The sequence below is a fragment of the Chrysemys picta genome, chromosome 2, assembly GCF_011386835.1.
Source record: "Chrysemys picta bellii isolate R12L10 chromosome 2, ASM1138683v2, whole genome shotgun sequence".
Taxonomy (NCBI): Eukaryota; Metazoa; Chordata; order Testudines; family Emydidae; genus Chrysemys; species Chrysemys picta.
In genome coordinates, this window is record NC_088792.1 from 227,288,046 (window position 1) to 227,305,332 (window position 17,287).

The 17,287-nt window shown below is 45.5% G+C and overlaps 1 long non-coding RNA gene across 1 annotated transcript; it reads right to left on the bottom strand.

Annotated features, from left to right (window-relative positions):
• Positions 1-1,639: 1,639 nt before the first annotated feature.
• LOC122172758 (uncharacterized) lies at positions 1,640-14,150 on the bottom strand. The gene is made up of 2 exons (XR_006173305.2): positions 13,935-14,150; positions 1,640-4,131 (listed from the first exon to the last, which is right to left on the bottom strand). It is a non-coding gene; the product is annotated as an uncharacterized LOC122172758 (long non-coding RNA).
• Positions 14,151-17,287: the final 3,137 nt, after the last annotated feature.

A 17,287-nucleotide genomic window follows, 5' to 3' on the forward strand; every position in this document is an offset into this window, starting at 1 on the left:
TAAGTTCATAAAACTATATTAATAATGGTGTGGTAATGGCAAACAGTTAATATCACAGAAAGTTAGGAAATGCAAATGTTAAGTTTCCATCAGCAATGTTAAGTCAGAGGCATTGCACATAAGGTATATTTTCAATGCCTCTTTTTCTGGCTTAATGTGTAGATTAATATCATTGTTTATCTTGTAAAATGTACAGCGTTGTCCACTCTTGCAATTTCATCATGAATCTTATGATATTTGGTTATTACGTAAAGTCCCAGCCCCTGGAATCATGTGAATATGTAAGAATTTCAGCTTTCTTTTTTCTAAAATAAAATAAGTTTCTAACCATCATGGTTGTAGAGAAAAGTTTGAAAACATGACTGAAGTGTAAAGTAAAGGCAACCAAATTAAAAGACCCTCAAATTTATTTATTTTTTCTTAAAAAAAAAACCCTCACAATTTTTAAGCCAATTTTATGAGTTTTGGGGGTCCCAACTCATGATTTTTGAATGTTTGGGGCTGGCAATAGTGAATATAGGCCATGAGACACATAAAAGAGCAATTTGGCTGATGTAACATTATTGTTGGAAGCTTAATTTTTGTATTTCCCGTCTTTGAGCTTTTCACAGTGCAACTTTAATGTTGCATCAGCAAAGTGTATGCATTTATACTGTAGTGCATATTTGTGGTAGAGAAGACATAGGACTCTGCTGTAATAAATGTAAAGGAAACTTTTTATTTAGGCTACTGGACACAGACCAAAGCTGTAGTTTTTTTCTAGCTGTCTAGCTCCCACATTGACTCTCACAGTGTGGTGCCTAGTGTCACCACAATGGGTCTTTCTAAATCCTGGCCTGGATTAGACAGTCATAGAATGGAATGGAATGATGAATTCATTATATATATATTTTACTTAGTTATGGCCACTTGCACAAGAGGCATTTGGTAGTCTATAAAATATATATTCTTAAAAGTTTACAACTGTAAGTTGTTCAAGGTATAGGAGAGTGAATTAGTGTCAGTTGCATCTTTTTCTGTCTGTTTGTTCATGATCCCAGACAAAAGCACAAGGTATTACTGTTATTTAATATTTACATTACTCAATTAAGATCAGGGCCCCATTGTGTTGGACACACCACAGGAGTATTTGTAGACTCTGGGCCTAAGTAAGTTATGAACCACAGTTATTGAGAGAAACTAATGGAAAATGTAGAACAGTGTTTTAATCGTATTTATTTAACCCAAAAAAGAAATGTACATTGTGTGAGGCATCTAACTTGCTTCTGCATTAGGCTTCAAAATCGTTGGATATTCTTAGTGTATCGGGAATCCTTCCAGGAATTCCAGCTTCTTTGCCAGAGGCACCATTGGAACAGGGGTGTGTGTGTGTGTGTGTGTGTATCCATGTAAATATCAGTATCATGTTGTATCTTATCTCTAGATGCAAAGCCTAGCCTTCTCAGACATGACACACGCAGGCTACTCCTGACTTGCCTTTTGATTTATTTAAAATGGCCCACTCCAACATCTATGCCACAAGATCCAACTTCCCATTTCTCAAGTGGGCAACCTGCAAATCTTTAATGTTTACTGTAGAGGGAAGAGTCAAAGAAATAGGCTGTGTGCTTGTGCAGATACATGAATGATATGGTGAACATTGACAACATAAAAGCTTTTATTGGGACTTAGGCTCCTAAGTCACTTGGATACGTGAAAATTGTACACAAGGAGTTTAGAATCACATAACAATAGAAAAAAATATTACAGGGGGAGGTCATATAATTACGCAAAACAGAATACACTTCAGTATAACCCAATGGGTCAATAAGGTATAAAGAATATTTAGTTGGGCAGTTTGGTCACCTAAGGGTATGTCTAGACTGCACTGGGAGCATGGCTCCCAGCCCAGGTAGTCAGATGCGGTCTAGCTCAGCTCGAGCTACCATGTTAAAAATAGCACGTGGACATTACAGCACTGCCGGAGGCTGAGGCTAGCTACCTAAGCTCAGCCCCAGGGGGATCAAGTGCGTCCACTAGTGCGGCAACATTCACACTGATATTTTTATCATGTTAGTCCGAACCAAACTAGCACAAGTCTGTCTACCCGGGTTGGTAGACCTACATATTCTGGCAACCTGAAAAGATTCCAGGCAATAGCTCTATAGTGAAAAAGTAAGAGAGAGAGAGTAGCTTTAGGGATTATACTTTTTTAATACAGTTCCTTGTTCAGTGTTAGAAGAAAGTGACTTTTGCTGTGGTTCTTTACTATTGACACACGACAATGGGATGTTATCCAAGCCAGGCAAAGCAGGAGACATTGTAATGTGTGTAGAGGCTCTAGGATCAGGTTGCTTTCTCTGACTATTTGTTCCCCAAAATCTGGACTTGGTACAGTCCCACCACACCTGTTTAAAAGTGCAAACTACTAAGTTACAAAGCCAGCCTAGATCTGTATCAATGTTCCCCATTTTAAAGAATTTTTTCAGTTGTTAGATATGTTATTTTATATTGCAAAAGACGTTAGTTATTATAGAGGCTTGTGGCCTAACCTTTTTCCCACCGTATTTTAAAATGATATTCTTCCAATCAAAAGTCTGTTTGCCATCTATTATTCTCTAAATTATGGCCTGATGGGTCTCAAGGAGCCTATCATCACCTCCTCTTCCCCCTTTTATGGCCCATATAATAGCTAGGCACACCTGCAGGCCCTAGTTCCCTGGGATACCATTGTGCCCAAAAAGGGGCAAGGAAAATAATCTGCCTTGAATCCATGAAGGGGTGTATGAGTGGATGTGCGCTGCGTGAGTGCAGGAGAGCTCAGGGAAGAATCTCCCTGAGTGAGAATTTCTACTCAAACTCCTTGTGGGGTGCAATGGCTCTGCATCATCCCTTATTATAGCCTCTACCTAAATGATGGAATTGGGCTCTTAATTAATTAGCCCTGGCCTGTGGTCATGGACTGACTCTGTCATTCAAATAAACGGCGATGTTCTAACAGCGACCTTGAACTAACCCTGAGGTGTCAATCATAACAAGAGTGTCTGTGGTAACAGGAATCGTCTGCACCGTAGTGTGCAATCGCTGCTGCCATAAAGGCAGACAATGCAATTTCAATCTCTGCTGCTGTGTCCCATGGTCAGTTAAAGGAAACTCAATCCAAAACCCAGGGTGAGGGGAATTAGGCTCTCCATGGTACCTGGCCCTTCCACTTTGTCCCTAATTACTGGGGCTGAGGAAGGAGAAATCCCTTATTCTGTGGCATCAAGAAACAGTATTCTCTTCCATCCTCCCCAAACTTCCCCATATCATGGTCTCCCCTATCTCTCATCTACTCCCACCAAAGCCTCACTCTGACCCATTCTTCTAGTCTCCTTGGCAGGCCTTCTGCCTGAAACTTCCATCTAGCCAGCAAGCAATACTCACAGCAGCAACGCCTGAGAGAAGAGCCCCTGGTGCACAGTTCTGGGTTTCTCTCTCCTGCGTCCTCTTTTTGTTCTTGCCCCTGGTTGTCTATTTCTGAGATCACCTCATTATTACATGTTGTCTCTTTACTTCCCGGACTCTGCAGGAATCAGCAGTAACTTTCCTCTCCATCTGCTGCTGCAGAAGGCTCCTGGGTTGCAGACTGCCCTTCCCCCAATATTTTGATCTCTCTCTCTCTCCTCTCTTTCTCGCCCCACCCCCACAAGCACTTCACGAGTCAGCTGTCACTTGTTTTTATTTTCTCATGGCTCCTTTAACATGGTCACGTCTGACTTGCCTGTGCTATTCCTTCATGGTTCAAAGAAAATGCGGCCAACTTTTGGCTGGTGTCAGTTTAGCAGCCTGTATCTCTTTCTCCTCCCTCGGGGTCCTGCAGGCTGTTACTCCACTGTCTTCACCGCTTGTCTCTCCATAGCTCGACTGGAACTGGCATGGCTGTTTCAAGGAAATCTGAGTCCCCACTGTGAAGCCCCTCAGTTCAGCGCGCCCCCCCCCGCCCCAGCCCTCCCCTCTGCAGTTGCAAGGCCCCAGGTTTAATGTGCGACTTTCTTTTCCCACCACACCTCCTGAAGCTGCTCTGCTATCACCTTCTCTGAAGAGGGCATCAATTCCATCGGGTGGAGATGTCTGGTTATGGAAGGAATCTTCAGTAAGGGATGGAGGTTTCTAGGAGGAATATGTGGAGAAACAACATGTTTCATTAGAGGACTTGGTTTCTGAGTTCTTATCAGCACAAAGCAGCTCATGCTCCACACCATGTGCACTAGAGTACAAACAGCAAACACTTCAGTAGTTCCTGGTTGGGTATGGCCCCCATGACCTGTCACCCTTTGCAGCTCCAGGTTTGGTGACTGAGTCTGAACCAGACCTGGTGGTAGGGCCTCAGGGGCAGAATAACCCTTTGGATATCCTGGAACTCAGCAGTCTCAATATAACCAGTACTAGGAAGGAATTTAAGGGGTTCCTCTGCATTGGGAACAGCTTAATGAATTGGCCTCTTCCTACTTCCATGTCTTTATATTATTTAGGGTTACCATATTTAAAAAATAAAAAAAGAGGACACTCCACGGGCCCTAGCACCGCCCCTTTCTCACCCCGGCCCCACCCCAGCTCTGCCCTTTCCCCACCCCTTCCCCAAAGTCCCGGCCCTAACTCCCCCTCCTCCCTCCCAGCCACGCAAAAAGGGCTGCCCGACCGCTACCGGCTTTACGGTTTGCCGGGCAGCCTCCAGACCCTGCGCCCCCGGCCGGCGCTTCCCCAGTGCAGCTGGAGCCCGGGAGGGGAAGCGCCCAGCCGGGGGCGCAGGGTCTGGAGGCTGCCCGGCATACCATGAAGCCGGTAGCACTCGGGCTTCGGGCAGCCCCTATGCCTCCGGACCCCAGCCGCCGGCCGGGCACTTCTCCTCCCCGGCTCCAGCTGCTCTGCTCCTCCCCGGACTCAGACTTCGGCTCTGTTTAAGAGCCAAGCTGCCTGAGCCAGCGCTACCGGCTTCGGGCAGCCCCCTTGACTCCGGACCCCAGCCACCGGCTGGGCACTTCTCCTCCCTGGCTCCAGCTGCTCTGCTCCGGCGGCACAGGGTCCGGAGGCACGGGGGCTGCCCGAAGCCGGTAGCGCTGGCTCGGGCAGCTTGGCTCTTAAACAGCCGAAGTCTGAGTCCGGGGAGGAGCAGAGCAGCCGCGGGAGAGGAAGTGCCCGGCCGGTATTTTTCCCGGACATGTTTGGCTTTTTGGCAATTCCGCCCGGACGGGGGTTTGATTGCCGAAAAGCCGGACATGTCCGGGAAAAACCGGACGTATGGTAACCCTATATTATTGCCCTGAGGCATGGCTAATTTTACTTCCCTTTTGAGTCAAATGGGTGCAGTTGGAGGCTTTCCAAGACTAACCATCACTTGGTTGCTGCGTCTCTCTACCCTTTTCTACAAGGTTAATGTATTTGCCACCAGAACTCTCATTTAGTGTCACATCAGTTCTGTTGCTGATATTCCCTCTCCAAGGAACTGTATCCTACACTGGCAAGGAGATGAACTCAGTGAGCACTATAATATATTCCAACTAACTCACATTGCCTCTCCTATGCCCTGCTTTTTTTTCACCCTTATATGGGAATGGAGGTTGGGTATAAGATGCTCCTTTCTTTTCAACTTTCACTCTCCAAATAGAGAATATGAGGTTATACTGACCCTCAAATTCCCTGATCTTGATTTGCATATAGCTAAAGATCAAACCCTGAATGTCTTAGCTTTTTTGTTGTTTGTTTATTTGTTCCTTGTACTAGCTCAATTGAGACTGTTCATTGTTAGGAGCTGAGAAGCACACAGCTGCTGCTGGGTATGCGCCAATCCTAAAAGAGGAAGTGTGTGCTTTAAACTATAGTGTAAACAATAACACTTCTGGGAAGCAGTCATTCCCATTTGCTGCAGGTGAATCATACTGCACTAGCTAGATGACTGGTGAATCACTGGAGTATTTGACATGTCAAAGTGGTAGAAAATGATCTACCAAAGGTTTGATCCCTGGAGAATGTTTCCTGCTGAAGAAATTTGGGGGAACTGTATTTTTTTTTCTCTCTTCAGCAAAATGGGTGGATGGAGCTAAAAAGAGACAATCCCATTGGAAGAAAGAAAGAAAGAAAATGGGGTTCGGTGATTGGAAGCAGTTGCCTTTCACTGCTTGTCCTAAGCTGCCTCTCAGCACAGCTGTATGAGTTGTGATTAGCTGGCAGGAAGGGAGAAGCAGCTTAAGAGAGAGGATGTGGTTAGTCTGCAAGATAGCATGCCCATATCAGATGTAAAAAATGAAAGTTGTAAAATGCAACTTATCTGCCCCGCTAGTCCTTGGAACACTACTGAAGGGCTCTGGGACAGAAATGTACTTGTCTGTCTTAGTATCTGACTTTCTACAGAAGTAAGTTTCAGCCCAATATTGTTGTGTGGTTGGTGCTAAGAACATCTGGTGAGAAGGCCTTCCATTTGCAGACTGATTGTATTCTCAGCCTTAGTAGTCGTAAAACATGATATGGCTTTCAATGCAGCAAGAGCAGTAACGTCCTCATAAAAATCCTATTTATGCTTGAATTTGAACAAGGTATTAGTGATTTAAAAGGTGTACGTTAGAAGCATTCCGAGATTACTGGTCTTCTACTGGACCTAACCTTGTTTGCTTACAATTTTCAATACTAATACACCTCTACCTCGATATAACGCTATCCTCGGGAGCCAAAAAATCTTACCGCGTTATAGGTGAAACCGCGTTATATCAAACTTGTTTTGATCCACCAGAGTGCGCAGCCCCGCCCCCCCAGAGTGCTGATTACCGTGTTATATCCGAATTCATGTTATATCGGGTCATGTTATATCAGGGTAGAGGCGTAGTATCCCTTTTTCATTTGATTTTTTTCTTCCCTCAAAAGTATCATTGAGTTGAAAGGTGCAAGTGAATGAGTCTGGCACTGGGAATTTGGTCTGTCCCAAACTTGCATGCTTTGACACAGAGGGTCTTTGAAACTTGTTCCCCCATGTGTCCCATAATTATGCAGATATAATTCATGGGTCAGCATGTGTGCCACACCTCCCCGGGGCACAGCCTCGAGGGATGGAGGCTTTAAGTCACCTTTGAGCTTTACTAACTCTGGGCTGCTGCAGGAGCTGCAGTGGCGGCTGGACCCAATTGTACATGCCTCAGCAAGTAGGAATAGGACTACTTGCTGAATGTGGTACTACTCAGTGTGTGACTGGGAGATAGGATCAGGTCCTGTGCTTGTGGACTAGAGCCTTATATTGAAAAGCATCTTGGGACAGACAGCTTGTCTAATTTTCCATTACAAAGTGGCATGCATAACAAGGATGCTAAATAAATACTAATAATGTATAGTTGGTTTTATTTTTGTATTTTTATTATAATAACCAATAAGAATATAGAATAGAATATAGAATCATAGAATATCAGGGTTGGAAGGTACCTCAGGAAGTCATCTAGTCCAACCCCCTGCTCAAAGCAGGACCAATCGCCAACTAAATCATCCCAGCCAGGGCTTCGTCAAGCCTGACCTTAAAAACCTCTGAGGAAGGAGATTCCACCACCTCCCTAGGTAACCCATTCCAGTGCTTCACCACCCTCCTAGTGAAAAAGATTTTCCTAATATCCAACCTAAACCTCCCCCACTGCAACTTGAGACCATTACTCTTGTTCTGTCATCTGGTACCACTGAGAACAGTCTAGATCCATCCTCTTTGGAACCCCCTTCCAGGTAGTTGAAAGCAGCTATCAAATCCCCCCTCATTCTTCTCTTCTGCAGACTAAACAATCCCAGTTCCCTCAGCCTCTCTTCATAAGTCATGTGCTCCAGCCCTCTAATAATTTTTGTTGGCCTCTGCTGGACTCTTTCCAATTTTTCCACATCATTGTAGTGTGGGGCCCAAAATTGGACACAGTACTCCAGATGAGGCCTCACCAATGTTGAATAGAGGGGAATGATCACATCCCTCGACCTGCTGGCAATGCCCCTACTTATAAAACCCAAAATGTCGTTAGCCTTCTTGGCAACAAGAGCACACTGTTGACTCATATCCAGCTTTTCATCCACTGTAACCCCTAGGTCCTTTTCTGCAGAACTGCTGCCTAACCACTCGGCCCCTAGTCTGTAGCAGTGCATGGGATTTTTCCGTCCTAAGTGCAGGACTCTGCACTTGTCCTTGTTGAACCTCATCAGATTTCTTTTGGCCCAATCCTGTAATTTGTCTAGGTCCCTCTGTATCCTATCCCTACCCTCCAGCATATCTATCACTCCTCCCCACCCAAACTTGCTGAGGGTGCAATCCAAGCAGGGCCGGCTCCAGGTACCAGTGCAGGAAGCAGGTGCTTGGGGTGGCCAAGGGGAAGGGGCGGCACGTCCGGCTCTTCGGCGGCAATTCGGCGGCAGGTCCCTCAGTCCCTCTCGGAGGGAAGGACCTGCCGCCGAAGTAGAAAGCAGCGTGGTGGAGCTGCCGCCGAAGTGCTGCCGATTGCGATCGCGGCTCCCCCCCGCCCCACGCCGCTTGGGGCGACAAAAACCCTGGAGCTGGCCCTGAATCCACGCCATCCTCCAGATCATTAATGAAGATATTGAACAAAACCGGCTGCAGGATCGACCCTTGGGGCACTCCACTTGATACCAGCTGCCAACTAGACATGGAGCCATTGATCACTGCCCGTTGAGCCCGACGATCTAGCCAGCTTTCTATCCACCTTTAGTCCATTCATCCAGCCCATACTTCTTTAACTTGCCGGCAAGAATACTGTGGGAGACCCTAACAAAAGCTTTGCTAAAGTCAAGGAATAACACGTCCACTGCTTTCCCCTCATCCACAGAGCTATCTCATCATAGAAGGCAATTAGGTTAGTCAGGCATAACTTGCCTTTAGTGAATCCATGCTGACTGTTCCTAATCACTTTCCTCTCCTCTAGGTGCATCAGAATTGATTCCTTGAGGACCAGCTCCATGGTTTTTCCAGGGACTGAGGTAATGCTGACTGGCGTGTAGTTCCCCAGATCCTCCTCCTTCCCTTTTTTAAAGATGGGCACTACATTAGCCTTTTTCCAGTCATCCAGGACCTTCCCCGATCACCATGAGTTTTCAAAGATAATGGCCAATGGCTCTGCAATCACATCCGCTAACTCCTTTAGCACCCTCAGATGCAGCGCATCCAGCCCCATGGACTTGTGCTTGTCCAGCTTTTCTAAATAGTCCTGAACCACTTCTTTCTCCACAGAGGGCTGGTCACCTCCTCACCATACTGTGCTGCCCAGTGCAGTTGTCTGGGAGCTGACCTTGTTCGTGAAGACAGAGGCAAAAAAAGCATTGAGGACATTAGCTTTTTCCACATCTTCTGTCACTAGGTGGCCTCCCTTATTCAGTAAGGGGCCCACACTTTCCTTGACTTTCTTCTTGTTGCTAACATACCTGAAGAAACCCTTTGTATTACTCTTAACATCTCTTGCTAGCTGCAACTCCAAGTGTGATTTGGCCTTCCTGATTTCACTCCTGCGTGCCTGAGCAATATTTTTATTCCCCCCCACCCTCGGTCATTTGTCCAGTCTTCCACTTCTTGTAAGCTTCTTTTTTGTGTTTAAGATCAGCAAGGATGTCACTAAAAAGCAACAGCAGGTCCTGTGGCACCTTTAAGACTAACAGAAGTATTGCAGCATAAGCTTTCATGGGTGAATGCCCACTTCATCAGACGCAAGTAATGGAAATTTCCAGAGGCAGGTATAAATCAGTATGGAGATAACGAGGTTAGTTCAATCAGGGACGGTGAGGTGCTCTGCTAGCAGTTGAGGTGTGAACACCAAAGGAGGAGAAACTGCTTCTGTAGTTGGATAGCCATTCACAGTCTTTGTTTAATCCTGATCTGATGGTGTCAAATTTGCAAATGAACTGGAGCTCAGCAGTTTCTCTTTGGAGTCTGGTCCTGAAGTTTTTTTGCTGTAAGATGGCTACCTTTACATCTGCTATTGTGTGGCCAGGGAGGTTGAAGTGTTCTCCTACAGGTTTTTGTGTATTGCCATTCCTGATATCTGACTTGTGTCCATTTATCCTCTTGCATAGTGACTGTCCAGTTTGGCCAATGTACATAGCAGAGGGGCATTGCTGGCACATGATGGCATATATAACATTGGTGGACGTGCAGGTGAATGAGCCGGTGATGTTGTAGCTGATCTGGTTAGGTCCTGTGATGGTGTTGCTGGTGTAGATACGTGGGCAGAGTTGGCATTGAGGTTTGCTGCATGGATTGGTTCCTGAGTTAGAGTTGTTATGGTGCGGTGCGTGATTGCTGGTGAGAATATGCTTAAGGTTGGTGGGTTGTCTGTGGGCGAGGACTGGCCTGCCTCCCAAGGTCCGTGAAAGTGAGGGATCATTGTCCAGGATGGGTTGTAGATCACCGATGATGCGTTGGAGAGGTTTAAGCTGAGGACTGTAGGTGATGGCCAGTGGGGTTCTGTTGGTTTCTTTTTTGGGCCTGTCTTGTAGCAGGTGGGTTCTGGGTACACGTCTGGCTCTGTTGATTTGTTTCTTTATTTCCTTGTGTGGGTATCGTAGTTTTGAGAATGCTTGATGAAGATCTTGTAGGTGTTGGTCTCTGTCTGAGGGGTTGGAGCAGATGCGGTTGTACCTCAGTGCTTGGCTGTAAACGATGGATCATGTGGTGTGTCCGGGGTGGAAGCTGGAGGCATGAAGGTAGGCAAAGCGGTCGGTGGGTTTTTGATATAGGGTGGTGTTAACGTGGCCATCGCTTATTTGTACTGTGGTGTCTAGGAAGTGGACCTCCCGTGTAGATTGGTCCAGGCTGAGGTAGTTGGTGGGGAGGAAGCTGTTGAAATCGTGGTGGAATTCTTCCAGGATCTCCTTCCCATGGGTCCAGATGATGAAGATGTCATCAATGTAGCCTAGGTAGAGAAGGGGCGTGAGTGGACGAGAGCTGAGGAAGCGTTGTTCCAGGTCAGCCATAAAAATGTTGGCATATTGTGGGGCTATGCGGGTGCCCATGGCGGTGCCACTGGTCTGGAGGTATATATTGTCACCAAATTTGAAATAATTGTGCGTGAGGAAAAGTCACAGAGGTCAGCAACAAGTTGTGCTGTGTCATTATCAGGGATACTGTTCCTGACAGCTTGTATTCCATCTGTGTGTGGGATGTTTGTGTCGAGAGCCTCCACATCCATGGTGGCTAGGATGGTGTTTTCTGGGAGGTCACCAATGCATTGTAGTTTTCTCAGGAAATCTGTGGTGTCACGGAAATAGCTGGGAGTGCTGGTGGCGTAGGGCCTGAGTAGGGAGTCCACATATCCAGACAGTCCTTCAGTGAGAATGCCAATGCCCGAGATGATGGGGCGTCCAGGATTTCCAGGTTTGTGGATCTTGGGTAGTAGATAGAATAACCCCGGTCGGGGCTCTAAGTGTATGTTGATTTGTTCCTGTGTTAGTGTAGGGAGTGTCCTGAGTAGATGGTGCAGTTTCTTAGTGTATTCCTCAGTGGGATCTGAGGAAAGTGGCCTGTAGAATTTGATATTGGAGAGTTGTCTGGCAGCCTCCTTCTGGTAGTCAAACCTGTTCATGATGACAACAGCACCTCCTTTATCAGCCTCTGGATTTCACTGTTAAGCCAAGCTGGTCGCCTGCCATATTTACTATTCTTTCTACACATTGGGATGGTTTTGTTCCTGCAACCTCAATAAGGATTCTTTAAACTACAGCCAGCTCTCCTAGACTCCTTTCCCCTTCATGTTATTCTTCCAGGGGATCCTGCCCATCAGTTCCCTGAGGGAGTCAAAGTCTGCTTTTCTGAAGTCCAGGGTCCGTATTTTTCTGCTGTCCTTTCTTCCTTGTGATGTGCACAAGCTTTTCATACAATTAAAATTATGAAGTAATAATAGACAATAGGGGAGCCCCTATGTCTAATGGGCAAAAGGAAACCGCAATTAGTGCAGCTATCATTAGCTCTGTGCACCTTGCCAAGGAGAGTGTAGAGCTACTTAATCTGAGGTTGGGAAAGTGCAGTTTAAAAAGCCTATTAGGAAAACACTAGCACTAAATTGCTTGGGCTCCCCACATGTTCGTCCCAGTGCCTTGTTTCTAGAACAGCTCCACATTTCTGATTTTTAATTTGAAATATTTCCCTCTTCTTTAACCTTTTCTCCTTTGAATGAAATATAAAATCTGCTCAGCACCAAGAACCGCCCCCCCCAACAGATTATTACCAATAAGAAAAAAGAATAATTACGACCATGGCTACCATCTCCCTCTTTGTCCAGGAGGGTGCTGTGTCTGACAGTATATTAAAAAATAAATAAAGAAGCAACAGAAATCCAATTTCTGAGGAATCTGGTCATTTCAAAGTTCCTATATGGATTCATAGATTTTTTTTTTTTTTAAGGCCAGAAGGGACCATTATGATCATTTAAACTGACCTCCGGCATACTATAGGTCATAGAATTTCACCCAGTGATTCCTGCATTGAGTCATGTAATGACTATTCTTTCTTTAAAACCTTCACTCTTATTCTGTGATACAGGCCTTGGCTACACTTGTGGATTCACAGTGCTGCCGCGGCAGCGCTGTGAAGTGCGAGTGTAGTCGCGCCGCCAGCGCTGCGAGAGCTCTCTCGCAGCGCTGCAAGTACTCCACCTCTCCGAGGGGAATAGCTTGCAGTGCTGCGAGCGAGCGTGCAGCGCTGCAGGCGCTGATTACACTGGCGCTTGACAGCGCTGCACTCGCTGCGCTCAGGGGGGTTGTTTTTTCACACCCCTGAGCGCAGCAAGTGCAGCGCTGTGAATTGCCAGTGTAGCCAAGGCCTGTACATTCACCTCAGCTGCAATCTTCTGCCTCAGACATCCCCTTCTTGCCCCCCCCCACACTTGCCTGGTAAAGGCGCGTGTGTGTGTGTGTGTGTGTGTGTGTGTTTTCAGTCTTTCTAAAAATAGCCATCCAAGTACAGTACGTACTGCACACTAAATCAGCACAGTGAGATCACTTTAACCCAGGCTTATGCTGCACCTGCTAGTACTCAAACTGCACTTATATCTGGCTTCCAGGAGTTGGCAGAACCTGGGGATAGCCTTCCTCCTAAATCTAATAATTTTCTCTCTAGAAGCCTTTACCAAATGTTTTGGTTTTGGGGCGGTTATGTCTCATGCAAAATTTTCTGCTTGCTATTTTCAGGATGTAGATGTGAAGCTTTAGGACAGCTGCTTCCCCGGAAGATTATTCTTAGTGATTTTCTGGCATTGGGATTATAGATAGGCAAAATGTTTTTGGTGAATAGTTTATTTGCCGGAAAATAAGTTTTGGGTCATCTTAAACTGTTAGTGAATTCAGGTTGATGTCTGAATAGTTACAGCCGAAAAAAGAATAGAGAAAAAATTCCCAACAATTTGAAAAATTTTGGGTCAACATTTTGTAACTTTAGCGCCCCCGTGGCCAAGATGGAGTCTGCTCTGCAGGCAGCTCTGGGCAAGAGAGGGCGCACGCAGGAATGCAGCAGGAGAAATCCCTTCCACCCCAGGTTCCAAACCACCCAGAGTGAACACACCCACCCACAGGAAAAGTACAGTGGATATAACGAGGGAAATATTTATTTACAGAGGGATGAGAGGAGAAAAACAACAAGGGGAAATATAGGGGGAGCAGTAAGACAGGGCTGCATCCAAGCCAAGGCCCCACGGGCCCAGTGGTAGCACAGTCTGGAAGGGCAGACACTGAGCAATGTGTCTGCACGCAGAGTTCAGGAGTCCTGAGCAAAGTTCCAGTCCAGTGGTGAGTCTTGGGTGCTCCTGGTCATCTTCGGCAACAGTGAACTTTCCCCCAACAAACCCCTCCGGTGCCCTCTTCTGCCACTCTCTGCAAAGCCACACAGAGCGACCACCTCCCCACTTAACTATCTAGCAACCTCCCTCCTTGTTCCTAATGCAGAGTCACAAGCCCCAGTACTTCACAGCCCCATGCAGCTCTGGGCAGCAGTGATACTGCGTCCAGCTCCGGCCTGTCCTTCTCGGCAATTCCTCCCTGGCACAGTGCTCCTCCTGGCTCCTGTCCTGGGGTGTCCCCAATCGGCCCTGTCCGTCCCAGGCCTCGGGCAGGTTCTCTGCTTCACTTTTCCAGGGCCTGCAGGCTGCCTCTCCCTCTCCTTGGAGCTCCAGCGCTGCCCCCTGGAGTTTCCCTCCTTTTTTCTTACTCTCACCCTCCCCCTTAGGAAAAAAGATTTAAAGGGCCATGCTCTCTAAACCCCAAAGGGGTTACAATTTTTTAAACAAAATGTTTTAACTTTTAATTTCCAAAGGTTTAGTTTAAAATTTTTGCTGTATTTAACAAAACAGAACAAAAATGCCACAAAAAAGGATTAAAAACGACAACCCAAAATTAAACTAAACTTTAGTTTGGTATCAAACTGATTATTTAGTTTATCCAGACACTAAATGTTCTTTGGTTTTTCATTTCAGCAAGAAAAACTGAAAATCTGTCATTGAAGGCTGACCTGAAACAATTCCCCTCCCCCCCCCCCCAATTCTGTCGGTTCAGTTGCTGAATCAAAAAATCTATTATTCACCCAGCTGCAATTGGGACACTGTGCCACTCAGAAAAGTGAGGAGGGAAATTAGAATTTGATACATTTCCCTTTAGTTATTCATACTTGTGCTCGTGTCTACATAGACCCCATATCCACGTTCCATTAGGAGGCCACAAAGTAGCAGCAACAGAATGCCATTGGACAACATTGTCACAGCAGGGAATAGAGAGACACTTTCAAAACTGCCCTTGCAGCAGGCCAGTTTGTGGCTCCCTTAGTTACTGTGTAGTGAGCAGGGAGGGAAGGAGGAACCCCAGTCCCCTCAATAAATCCAGTCAGAATTGCACCCCAGCGCTTGAGGTGCATCAGGACTGCTTCTATGTTGCTACCCTCTAGAAATGACTTATCTGAAAGGGGTTAAGGAGGAAAGCAGATGGGGCCGTGATTTCCCCCTCACTGGCTTGCCAGTGGAGGAAACACCTTATTTCCACTAATTCCTTTTCATTCTTCACATCACTGTTTCTTCATTTGGCGAATTTCTTAAATATTGAGGGCGCTCCCCCCACAGTGCTCATCTCTCGTCAGTGGTATGTAAGCTTCCCTGCACCATTCGGTCTTAGTCTTTGCTTCTCACTTGTGACCTGCAGTGATTTCATGGTCATTCTGATAAACTTGTGTCAGGTTTGGTGATGTGGTCATTGAAAACAGTTTCTCTTCTTCTGGCTAATTTGGGCTTTTATACTGTACCCATCACTCTGATATCTGGCCTCTGATTTGGCTGTGATTGACTATAATCCCAGTATTGCCAATTGCAAAAGTTTGAAAATCATCAGTTGGTTCCTAAAAGCATGAGATTTTTTTTAAACAAACAAACAAAAAAGATTAAATAATGTTTTGTGAGCTGTTTTCTGATTTTTTGAACTCTTTCTGTCCCCAATATGTAGGGTGACCAGATGTCCCGATTTTATAGGGACAGTCCCGATTTTTGGGTCTTTTTCTTACATAGGCTCCTATTACCCCCACCCCCGTCCCGATTTTTCACATTTGCTGTCTGGTCACCCTACCAATATGTTTGATAATTAATGTAGCAACTATATAGTGAGAAATATGAACATAAGAACATAGGAGTGGCCATATGGGGTCAAACCAATGGGCCATCTAGCCCAGTATCCTGTTTTCCCACAGTGACCAGGGTCAGATGCTTCAGTAGGAATGAACAGAACAGGGTAATTATTGAGTGAGCCCTGTCCAGTCCTAGCTTCTGGCATAAGAGATTTAGGGACACCCAGCGCATGGGGTTGTGTCCTGACCATCCTGGCTATAGCCATTGATGGACCTATTCTCCATGAACGTATCTAATTGTTTTTTGAATCAAGTTATACTTTTGGCCTTCACAACATCCCCTGGCAATGTGTTCCATAGGTTAACTCTGCATTGTGTGGAGAAGTCTTTCCTTATATGCTTATTTTAAACCTGCTGCTTACTAATTTCATAGGGTGACCCCTGGTTTGTGTTTTATGTGAAGGAGTAAATAACACTTCTCTATTCACTTTCTCCATGATTTTATATACCTCTATCATATTCTCCCCCTCCACCCCAGTGATCTCTTTTCTAAGCTGAACAGTCCCAGTCTTTGTAATCTTTTCTCATATGAAATCTGTTCCATACCCCTTGCCATTTTTGTTGCCCTTCTCTGTACTTTTTCCAATTCTAATATATCTAATATAGTAGAACCAACCTAATAGCTTTCTTTGAAAGGGTAACAAGCCTCGCGGGGGTGGGGGAGGGAGGAAGGGAGATGTGGTATATCTTGTAGATGTGATATCTTGATTTAAGTAAGGCTTTTGATACTGTCTCGCATGACCTTCTTATAAACAAACTAGGGAAATACAACCTAGATGGAGCTACTATAAGGTGGGTGCATAACTGGTTGGAAAACCATTCCCCTAGAGTAGTTATCAGTGGTTCACAGTCAAGCTGGAAGGGCAGAGAGAGTGGGGTCCTGCAGGGATTGGTCGTAGGGGTGGTTCTGTTCAATATCTTCATCAGTGATTTAGATAATGGCATAGAGACTACACTTATAAAGTTTGCATATGATAACAGCCTGGGAGGGGTTGCAAGTGCTTTGGGGGACAAATTGAATTAAAATTCAAAATGATCTGGACAAACTGGAGAAATGGTCTGAAGTAAATATGATGAAATTCATAAGGACAAACGCAAAGTACTCCACTTAGGAAGGAACAATCAGTTGCACACATACAAAATGGGAAATGACTGCCGAGGAAAGAGTACTGTGGAAAAGGGTCTGGGGTCATAGTGGACCATAAGCTAAATATGAGTCAAAAGTGTAACACTGTTGCAAAAAAAGCAAACATCAATCTGGGATGTATTAGCAGGTGAGTTGTAAGTAAGACATGAGAAGTAATTCTTCCACTCTACTCCATGCTGATTAGGCCTCAACTGGAGTATTGTTTCCAGTTCTGGGGACCACATTTCAGGAAAGATGTGGACAAGTTGGAGAAAGTCCAGAGAAGAGCAACAAAAATGATTAAATGTCTAGAAAACATGACCTATGAGGGAAGATTGGAAAAACTGGGTTTGTTTAGTCTGGAAAAGAGACGACTGAGAGGGGACATAACAGTTTTCAAATACATAATAGGTTGTTATAAGGAGGAGAGAAAAAAATTGTTCTCATTAACCTCTGAGGGTAGGACAAGAAACAGTGGGGTTAAATGGCAGTAAGGGAGGTTTAGGTTGGACATTAGAAAAAACTTCCTAACT